Raw genomic sequence first — 11,708 nt, 5'->3', positions numbered from 1 at the left:
CTCAAGAGTGCTTTGGTTATTTGGAATCTTTTCTATAAAAATTTTAGGATTTTTTTTCTATGTCTGACAAAAATGACACTGGAATTTTTTGCTCACCTTCCTCCTCTTCTTGCTACATGTGGACATCCCCTTAGGCTTTGTCCTTAGCTCCCTTCTCTTCAGTCTTTACATTGTATAGCTTCCAGGTGAACTTTACACACGCATTATAGACAGATTATGCCACATCACATCTTCTAATATGAGTTTGCTGTATTATTTGAAGATATTCAATTCTGCTATAAAGAACTGTAAAACAAACAAGGTGGATAAAATACATAAGTGTTACATATAAATGGTAAGTTGGTAGCTTATGACATTGTATTCATCTATTAAGACTGCCATAATGAAATACCATAAACTGGTTGGTTTATAAATAAGACATATTTATTGATCACAGTTCTGTAGACTAGGAAGTCCAAGAACAAGGTGCTGGCTTGTTTTCTGTTTCACAAATGGCATCTTCTTGCTGTGTCTATACATAATGGAAGGGTCAAGGAAGTTCTTTGGGGTCCCTTTTACAATGTCACTCTGCCCTCATGACCTAATCACATCCTAAAGATCCTAACTTCTAATAATATCACATTGGTGATTCAGTTTCATCATATGAATTGATGGGGGAGGAGGGGGCAGAAATCTCAGACCATATCAGACATGCCAGCAAAACTCATAGCATATCTTAAGTAGCTTGTGAGACGTAGGCAGAATCCATAGGTTAGTAAATTAGTATGCTGTAACACCGATTAACAATAGATAGAATCAATGAAAAATATAATGGAGCAAATAAGAATGTTACACAAAGACAAAAAGGAATGGAAAAACCAGTCATGGTCAAGCTTCATTCCCAAGCCCACCATAAGTTTCTATATTCCTTTGAAGGTTCCTTAGCCTTTTATGTAAACTTCTTGTTTGCTACCTTTTTCTACTGTGTACACATCATAGGTCTACATCTAGACTAAACACTCCTAGAAAACCAACATAATCACATATGTATCTTTTCTTCCTGGGAGCATTTGGCATCCAGATCTGCTGCCTAAATACATTGATTGGATGGATGATACCATAATCTAGGCATCTTGGTTAGAATTTTTTTTTTTTATTAATCAATTTTTTTATTATAGTTTTGTGGGGTACAGTTAAGGGTTAGGTGTACAATTACATTACATTCAGGCACCCTGTTGATAAGAGGTGTTTTCCCATCCCCAGACAGATATTTGCTACTGTTAATCCCATCCCCCTCCCCCCCATAGTTTCCCAGTACCGTCAGTCATGTTCTTATAGTATTACATTGGATGTTCAAGGACCATTATATGAGTGAGAACATGTGATACTCGGATGTTTGTTTCTGTGAGAGGTCACTCAGTATTATAGACTCTAGTTCCATCCAGGTTGCTGTGAAGTTCATGATTTTGTTCTTTTATATGGCTGCGTAGTATTCCATCTTGTATATGTACCACATTTTTTAAATTCAGTCCTCTTTTGATGGGCAGCATGCTAGCCATGTTAGCATGGCTAGAATTTTTACTACTTTTATTTTATTATCACTTTCATAAAATTGTCCATCTGTGAAATAACTTATTTTTTAATTACACATTTTATCAAGAGTTAATGTTCTCCAGTATTCTTAGTAGTTAAACACGTATATTGCCAAGCATTTTAGAAGAAAAAAGTTTCTTCTTCTTTTACTAATAGCAAACAAAAATAAATATAACTTATGCACATACACATGCTAATGCATCACATTTATATCTCATTTTTAGGAAATAATAAGATATAATATAGAGGCAGTTATAGCATATACAGTATAGCAGTTAAAAACATTGACTCTGATATCAATGGCTAGGTTTAGATACTTGGATTTGTAATTCATAGCTCTGTTACCTTGGGTAAATTTATTTTACATCTATCTTTTCCAGGTCCTTATCTATAAATGTTGGGAAAATGGAAATGGTACCTAGTTCATGGGATTGTTCTATAGACTAAATGAACTAAAGCAGTGCCTAGAACAATGCCTGGCGTGTGGTAAGTCATCAATACATATTAGCTCTTCTTATGATCTTACAGCTCCATTTTAAACAGATTTCCTTCTTTATGCTTTGTCTGAATAACCTTCCAGCCAGAACTGTTTGCTGTTTAAAACCAGACTGCAGTCTCACACCCTCCCTAGATAAGCAAATACAAACATACTCATTATCAAGGTCTGGAAAAGCCAAAAATAAAGCTGATGGTCATTAGCTCTAATAATACTCCCTTTGTGTTTGTTCTGTCCTGTTGAGTTTATGAACCATTTTCATATTCATCGCATCATTGGATTTTCATAACACCTCTGGAACAAAAGCAGCCACCTATCATTTCTCATTTTTGAAGATAAAGAAATCAAACACAGAGGGGTTAAAATGGCTTGCATTGGTCAACTAGAGGTAGACCATGATCTCAGGACACCGTGACTCCTGACAAGAAACCTTCTGCCCAACACTGGTAGAGAAGGTTCTGCTGACAGGTTTTAAGAGCTGGGAGAGCTTCAAGCCACTAGTCCTTGAGTTGCCCTTCCCACACTCTTTAAAAAATTCCCAGTAAGGAGAATGACCCTATCATTCATTCCATTCAAGGGTTTTACTACAAATCCCCCCTCTGTTTATTTATTTATTTATTTATTTATTTATTTATTTATTTATTTATTTATTTATTTATTTTTGAGTTGGAGTCTCACTCTGTCACCCGCTCCCGGCCACTGCAGCCTCGACTGCTGGGCTCTGGCGATCCTTCCACCTCAGGCTTTTGAGTAGCTGGAACTACAGGCGCGCGCTACCGCGCTTGGCTAATTTTTGACTTATTGTAGAGATGAGGTCTCGCCAAAGTTGCCCAGGCGGGTCTCGAACCCGTGGACTCAGGCAATCTATTCACCTCAGCCTCCCAAAGCGCTGGGATTACAGGTTAAGCTACCGAGCCCGGTTCCTCGCTCTATTTAAAGTATTCTTTAAGTTCTGATGAAATGAAACATAAAACCTCCTCACAAAAACTGATGTATTTCCCTAATTCACACCATGCTCTTTTTGTCACATTGAGTGGCAGCATAACATAAGAGCTAGGGCAGCACTGACTCAGAGATTGTTGTCTGGGTTCCATTTCTACTAGAACTTCCCCCATGCCTCAGTTTCCCCCTTTGTAAAATGTGAATAACAATATGACTTCATGGAATTCTTATGAAGATTACAATAAATAATACGTGTAAGGTACTCAGAAATAGGTTGGAGCTCCTACTGTTATTATTACGTATCAGAAAATAGTCTTAATTCTTTCTCCCTTTGGTGGGTGCTGCAAAACCACCAGCCCCCATAATGATAGATTCAAAGCACACACAGCACCTCTCACCTAAGACCTTTAACTCTCCCAGAGCTGCTCACCCTCAAATATCTTAAACGAAAATATTCATGATCTCACATTGCCCCAAAATATTTCTTCACAAGTCTGTTTTCTGACTTTTACCCTCATCACCATGATCACCTTCCAGTTTTGCCTAAGAAAAAGGTTGCTATGGTAACATTTACCACCCACAGTCAACAGTCAAATTTCATTTCTCAGCTACAACTATTACAAAATAAATGGCCCATGTAACATTCTTTGTGCTTGTTTCTTTGTTCATTTGTGAAATATCCTACCTATTTGAGGCATTCATAAATGTAATACAAATGCTGTTTTAAACATTTGAACAATAATTTGTTAATTCAGACAAAAACACTATTCAGATTCTCAGTGTTTCCAAAATAGCTTGCTGTCAATATAAGGTTAAAAAAAAAAAAAAAAGCACAATCATAAGCTACTTGAGTCCCAGATTTTGTTTAGTCAAACTGCTTCTTGTTTGATAATAAGAACATGAAAGGAATTGTAGCATACTATTTGCTAAAATTAATTTTTCCTCCTTTATTTATTTTATACCTTAGGCAAAATTGACTCATTCAACTATTTCAGAACAAGAAGGAAGGAAAATTTACCTCTCATCAATAGTCTTTCCACCAAACCCATCATTATTCTCTCAGTCTAAGACAAAGTAATAACACATACTAGGTATACATCACCAGGATACGTCTTCAGGTGTACGGTTAGGGAAAAACCTAGTTCACACCCTGGGAGAGTGCATGTCAACAGCAGCCGTGTTTTTTCCTTTCTATGATTGACTCCCCAGCCTTCCCCTGGTGATTCCTTAATAAGTCATATTTGCAGCTGAGTCTCCCCAGGTGTGCAGAAATGGGAATGTCAATAAGGAAGAAGCCTGATGCTATGTATTCCATCTCTTTACCTGGTGAATTGACATGGACAAGCTCCAACCCCATACTTTTTCACTTGTTTCCACATGTCACCGTCCTACCCCACTCCTCTCTCCATCTCTGGTGACACCCTTCACTATACTGGTGACTATTAATCATAATCAAAGCATCATTTAACCAGAACTTATATGGCTATAATACTGCATTTCATAAAATAGTACAGCTAAGAAAGATTTAGAACATGCTCTTATAAAAACTTTTCAGAATAAAACGCTTAGAAATTTTGATCAAGTGCTATTAAAAATTAGTCTATATAAATGTAATAGGTGGTTCTCATTTTGGCCTCCTTTTGTATTGTAACTTGATGGGAATCTCAGTTGACTCATTTAAAACAGTAAAGACTCATTTTAAAATGTAGACAAAGGAGAAAAGTACATTTGCAGGAGCATACAATCTAGAAGGCATTTTTGAAATCTGACTTTATGAGATTATAAATATGGTATATAAGAATAAATGCACTGGTTTAGTCTCACTCTGTGTTGAATAACAGATGCACTCTGAAATTTCAAAGGGACTTGCATTTTCTTTTCAATTCAGAGAAAATGACTTAGGGATTCTTACAAAAATTCTAAATATCAAACAAGTCCTTCCTGCCATACTGACATTTTCTATTAAAAGTGAGTAAATATTACAGCCAAAAATCAATGAAGTAATTCCTTCTGGAGAAGTAATGTGGGTAGGTGGTAGAGAGGTGATGGGTATATGCCAGGAAAACTGACAGCACAATAGGTGGCAAGGGGCTCAACACGGCAATCACATGGGAGGAGACAATTCTCTCTGTGACAAGTCTAGTTTTCTAGTAATAGAGATTAAAGGTGGCTTCATTTTAATTGGGAAGGAATTGAAAGATTTATTCTATTAAAAGTCATTCCAAGAGAAGGTTTAAAATACTAGATGAATATAATTTTCAGCTTATAATAACTATTTTATTCAAGGCATTACCCCCTGGTATTATACTTTTAAGCAAGCTATTAAATAACAATTAAAAGAAACAAGATGTAAACATGACCCAAATTAAAAACATTACTTTCTTTGTGTTTGGGATGGGAAGAAACGAAGCAATTTACTGAGATAAGTTTGCGCAAATATATCAAAGAGAATTTCCTGATGGTGAAACTTAAACCAAATCAAATTTTTGCTAAAGAATATCTTGAGAGTCAGGTATGGTGGCTCATGCCTGTAATCCCAGCACTCTGAGAGGCCAAGGCAGGAAGATTGCTTGAGTACAGAAGTTCTAGCCCAGCCTGGGCAACATAGTGAGAACTTGTCTCTTTAAAAAAAAATGGTTGGGTGTGGTGGCAGATGCCTGTAGTTCTAGTTACTTGCAAAGTTGAGGTGAAAGAATCACTTGAGCCCAGGAGGTTGAGGCTGAGGTGAACCATGATGGTGCCACTGCACTCCAACTTGAGTAACAGAGTGAGGCCCTGACTCAAAAAAAAACAAAGTATCTTGGTTGTTATCCCAGTGGGTTTCAAATGGTGGCAGTTATCAAATTTAGTAGTTTCTAGTATCTATTTACTTATTTATTTACGTCTAAGACTACATAATATTTTAAATTAATAAAAGTATTAGTGCAATATACCCCCTGATGACTTATCAGGATACAAAATGAAAATTCATCAAGAGATTTGCAGGCATAGAATTAATTCCTCTGGGTATGTTGGTGGAAAGAAAAAATAAAGTGATTTCTCCCTCTCACCATGTCCATGGTGGGTATATTTTCCACATCCTTCTTGTGTCCTGTATGATAAGAGTTACCTCTACTTGAATTCCTTGGGCAGCATACACAGTTTAAACTCGAGATCGTGTTTAATTTGTTCACTTTACACCTAAAGAACTAAAAAATGTATACCTTGAGGCTACTTTTTGTTCAACTACTTTGAAAGGAAAGCACATGGGCTGGCTGAACTCTGAGCAGTGTCTGTTGTAACTGAATGAATGACTCATTGCAGGGATAACACTCATCCTCACAAAAATTATCACCAACACATTGTGTGACCAAAGACTCAAAACCAGAGCAGCTAGCAACTTATTGGTCAGGTAAAGCAGGAGCTTAATTATTTTAATTATGAAAAGGCAAATCGCAGTTCTGATGAACCTCTAGCAACAAGACAGGGCATTCATGAACTTAATTCAGTAGTTGTTGATATTAATCAATGTGTTTGCCGTTATTCTGGTTGCTATGGAGGGTGTAGATGTGGTCTCATTACAAAGTATTAATGACTTTAAGACATGCAGTTGGGAAGCCAGGTGAACACATAGGACACGATAGCAAATGGTACAGTGAGGTATGTTAATACAACAAATATTTCTAGTTTTGTTAGAGAGAAATAAGAAACCATGGAGAGGTTTTTAAGTTGGGGGCGGAGTTGGGGAGGGTGGGGAAAGGAGGGTAATCTAAGTGGATGTGTGCTTTATAACAACCCTGGAGGTGGTGTGTAAGGCAAAAAGCACTGATTGCAGGAGTGGACTCAGGGAGCCTGGTTTGGAGGCTATTAGAAGAGTCCAGGTGACTTAGGGCTGAGGGGGTGAGAACAGAAAGAGCACAGAAGATACATTCAAGGCATGTTTGAGGTGGAAGGAAGATAGAGTGGCTGATTGCTCATGGAAGAGGGGATGGGAAAGATTGGAGGATATTTGTGGTTTCCCCCTTGCAGCAGGTTTCTCCCTTAACTTGAAATAGGCAGTTTGTGTAATTCGGGCATGAAATGAAACCTGTGTCAGAAGGCAGGGTATTCTGGTGTTAGAAAACTCATTAAAAACTGTGACTGGAGGTCAGACCTCTGACAGAACTCAGGGCTCAATTGTCCGCAAGGAATGTACATGTAGAAATGAAAAAGAAGTGCTGCCTAGAGTGGTCTTTTCACCAGCATCCCTGAAAAGGGAGCCCTGACATTCGCTTGGGGGCTCACTGACTTGAGGCTAAGCTACCATTATCATTCACTCCTCTGATAAGATCTGATCCTGTTTCCACTCTCACAACTCCTGTCTACCCTGGGACCTCTGCTTCAGTGACGCCACCTGGTCCTTTAAGGGTTAAGGCATCTAACTGGATGCTCTCTGAAATCCTCTTTGGTAGCTTCCTGTTACTCTCCTTCATGGACTTGTCACATTTTGTAATTATTCATTTGTTATTTATTGTCTTTTAGTAGACCATAAGTTCCTTTAAACAAGAAGACATTTCTATATTATTTTATTTTTCACTCTATTCTCTTAGCTCGGTGCCAAGGACATGGTAGAAGCTCAGTAATACACATTGAACGAATGGATGAATCCTCCATTTCAGTTTCATTGCCTTTGATGTTTTGAGTATCTTGTAGACACTGTCTTCATGAGCAGGAATTTTATAGTCAATCTTATGTGATTGGAAAGGAAGTGAAAGAAAAAAAACTGATGAGGAAACCTAAATGTATTTAAAATCTAACTAGACATAGGAGACTTAGGACTCAAAACTAAGTGACTATAAGCTTGCTTTCTTCAATCTCTGCTCCTGGGGACTGCTATGCCATGGGCTGAAGTGTTATGCTCCATCTTGGCAAGTGAAGTTAAAGTTTTACCTAGATGAAGACTGCACAGTACTTAATCATGCAGTAATTCTATTTTTGGTTTTTGAGGAGCTACTATATAATTTCCACAGCAGCTGCACCATTTTATGTTACTATCAACAGTGCACAGCATGTGAATATACTTAACACTACTGAACTGTACACTTAAAAATGGTTGAGACGGCAAATATTGTGTTTTATCACAATTTTTAAAATTGTGAAGTGCTCATTGGGTGTCTACTGGGTACTGCTATGCATATCAGAAGCATCTCAGCTGATGAATTCTTTGTATGACATTGGCATCTCTAAAGCCAAGTGTTTCAGTGATGAGCTGAAGGGAAGAAGATAGGGGTTGGATAATAAACCTATTCTAACTTTATCACTGCCCTGAGTTTTCAATCCAGGTGGATTAAAGTATTCCTATTGTTCCCAGGTAGAGAAGATTTTGAGAGAAAAGTCTGGAGTAAAGTTCATCTGAGGCTGATAAATATCATAGGTAGAAGTTGATTATTCCAAGAGGACAACAAATTGAGTTCTTATTCCTCATCTTTAGAATCCCAAAAGACAGAGCTTATCTGCAACAAGAAGAGAGAGTCAGGGAAGGACCAAGAGGAGTTGCCCCCTCACCACTGGGTTGAGATTCCTGCATAGAGCAAAATCACATTGTATTGGCCCCTTGACAAAGAGGATCCAACAAAGCTGTTTCTAATTCTCTCCACTGTCCTACTATGCCTCAAGGAGGCTTCTAGAAGGAGTGAGCAGGGATTTACACAGCTGTTTCCCTGCCTGAGGTGTTAGCTCCAATGGATAGAATTCCCAAAGCACATAAAAGGTCACTTTGTCTCCCTCAACTAATCCAGGATGCACATTTAGATATCATCCCAAGAGTGCTGCAGTCATTCAAGGCACCAGATTGTAAAGAACAACTTATTTCTAAACTCCCTCTTTGTTCTGCACCTTCATCTCCTGTGGCTCAGGACAACCCTGTTAAACAGAAGGACAGAAAAACTAAAATGCTCCAGAGGATTCAGCAGTCAAATTTCCAATTAGCACCTATCCATTCATGTAGAGTATTCACAGAAGGATTATGGAATGACATAGTCACACATACATTTAAGATTGTGAATTTCTATATTAAATAAGAGATATTGAAAGAAAATTGGTCCAAAGTTCCAACGTGTCAATAAACTCTAAAGCCAAATACACAGTAAGACCATTCACAAGAGGTGTAATTTAGCAAAAGTATAAGAAAGATTTTAAGTTTTTTATGGAGAATGTGGATATAACTATGGTACATTTAGAAAGCAGCTCTGGCCCTTCTTTCTCCACTGCAGTAAATTATATAGTATTATGTGACTTCAGTATAAAACAAAGAGGTAGCATACTAAAAAGATACATGGCACTCAATTTTATTGAACAGATTTTCCTAAATCATTGCTGTTTTAAGACCAAAACTCTTGATGTTAAATCCGAAGGTCAAACAAAAATCCTCTGAATGCATTAGACGTGAAATGCCTTGTAATAATGAGAATAAATCACATATCTGGACGAGACAAGCCAATATGGAATCTGTTGTGCAGGGGTGTGTGTATTTGTCAGATGCATAGGCCTTAAAATGAGCCAGATATTAAGTCTAACTAATAATAATTGCAGAGTTCCACTGCCTCTACAAGGTAAATGCTAAGGTAACTGCTGATTATCCCTAGTACTTACAAAGCGATAACAGATAAGCCTAATAGGATTTAAATTTAAGTAGCTGTGATTTTTTCCCCTCTCTCTTCCAGCTCTGTGAATTGGAAATTCTGCAGGCACTAGTAGAAAAGGCACGCTCTCAGACTTAAGGCACGTCCTTATGATAAAGCACACTTGCCATGCAAATCCCAAGACCAGATCATAGCATGAAGTTAGGGCTGGATTGGACATGGTAAGCTGTCCAAAAACCTAAATAAAATTCAACTTATTTTGTTATAATAGAGTTTCTCAATGACAAGTTCTAAAGTAGTACTTTAGATCACCTTATTGGCAGACAGTACTAGCCAATGGGCCTAGAACACTGCTGGCCTCCAAGAATAATGATCTGATGTTTAACGAAAAGATAGAAAATCCCATGTGTTCAATGACTAACACACAGGACTTATCTAAATTGCTGGCACTTTATCATATTGTATATACTATGTTTGTATGTATGTGTGCACATATGCACCCTGTATGCATGTGTATTCAATCGACTGTTATTTCTTGAGTGCTAACTACATGCCAGCTACATTATTAGGAACCTGAGATAAAGGCAGAAGACAAGACACAACTGCTACCCTCAAGAAAGTACAGTCTAGTGAAGCAGTGCTTCTTTCACTTTGAATGTACATGTAAATTACATAAGAGATTTGTTAATATGCAAATTACAATTCCGTGTGTCTGGGGTAGGACTGAGATTCTGTGTTTCCAAATTCCTTCCTTTACTGCCAATGTTGTTGACCTTTGAGTAGCAAGGTATAAGCAAGGTATAAGACACAGGTATTAAATGACACAGCTAACTATATTTACGTTTGTGGTAGTGCTATAAAGAAAAAAGGTACCGGGACAAAAGAGATCAAATAAAGTGGGGGACCCAACCTGTACTTCAGGACTTCTTAACAAAAAGTTGAAGGATGGTGGTAATATGGAAGGCTAAATTATTGGGACCAACTACAGTGAATGCTACATATACTCCTAAAGGAGTTCTCCAGACGCCAAAGGATGCTTGGCCTATGCTCAGAAGTTGCTGAAAGTGCCTAAGGCCAAATAACTTGGAGCTACCTAGTTGAGGGACAGGAATTTGTAAATAAATATTCCCACTTTATCATCCTTTATTGAGACACACTGAGTTGGGTTTCATAGTCTCTCAGAGGATTCCCAGGAGGATTGGGCTTTAGTTGCCCACAGCTGGAATACTTACAAACACTTTGGCTGTTTTTTTCTTTCCTGCCTCACAACCCTTTTTCTTGACAACGACATCTGGGCTCATCTCCAAAAATATATTGCTTGCTCCAGATTCCTTGTCTCAGGGTCTGCTTTTAAGTGAATCGAACATATAAACCAACTTTCTCACAAGGTACAAGAAACAATGCTGAAGTATACATGTATGTATATACACATACATACTCACACACATGCACACACACACAAAACCAAGAATAAATTTAAGGGAAAGAAACAACACAGAGACCTAAAGGGAACACTGAGGGATTGGAGAAAGTTACCTTTGCCCTTGGGCATTTACCAACCATAGTGATCGTGAACTTCTATTTTGATAACCTCATGTGGAGACAGGAACAAGTGTCTTACCCAGTCCTCCCCAAGGAGAATGTCCTGCCAGGCACCTGAGTTATATCTTCAATGTCAAGGTAAACTGGAAGTAAACCTGTACCTTCTAATCCTAGGGAATTGTTTTTTAAGTTTCAAACAAAATGTATTAGAGAAAGCAGGGAGAAAAGAAAGGATGACATGCCAGAGCTAGCATGGGCAAAAGAAAGTGCTGGGAACTTTAAGATAAGAAATTGCCTTGGGGTTGAGCAGAGCAGGAAGGAAATATCTCAAACAAGTTGTAACTATAAGTGGGCTCTATTCTATTTACTGACTTGGATGGTGGCTGCATGGTTGTTTGGCAAACTGTACATAAGTGTTTTAGGCACTTTTTATATGTACATTATATTTTGTGATCTTTAAATATGTAACTTAAAAAGGTCCAACAGACAGTTGAATACTTTAGGTAAAGATAAATCATGTAAAAAGTTAGGTTTTTTGGAAGAACAAAGAAGAAGTC

The sequence above is a fragment of the Carlito syrichta genome, unplaced genomic scaffold (assembly GCF_000164805.1).
Source record: "Carlito syrichta isolate Samal-C Ts95f unplaced genomic scaffold, Tarsius_syrichta-2.0.1 Scaffold315908, whole genome shotgun sequence".
Lineage (NCBI taxonomy): Eukaryota > Metazoa > Chordata > Mammalia > Primates > Tarsiidae > Carlito > Carlito syrichta.
Note: the sequence above shows the minus strand (reverse complement) of the source record.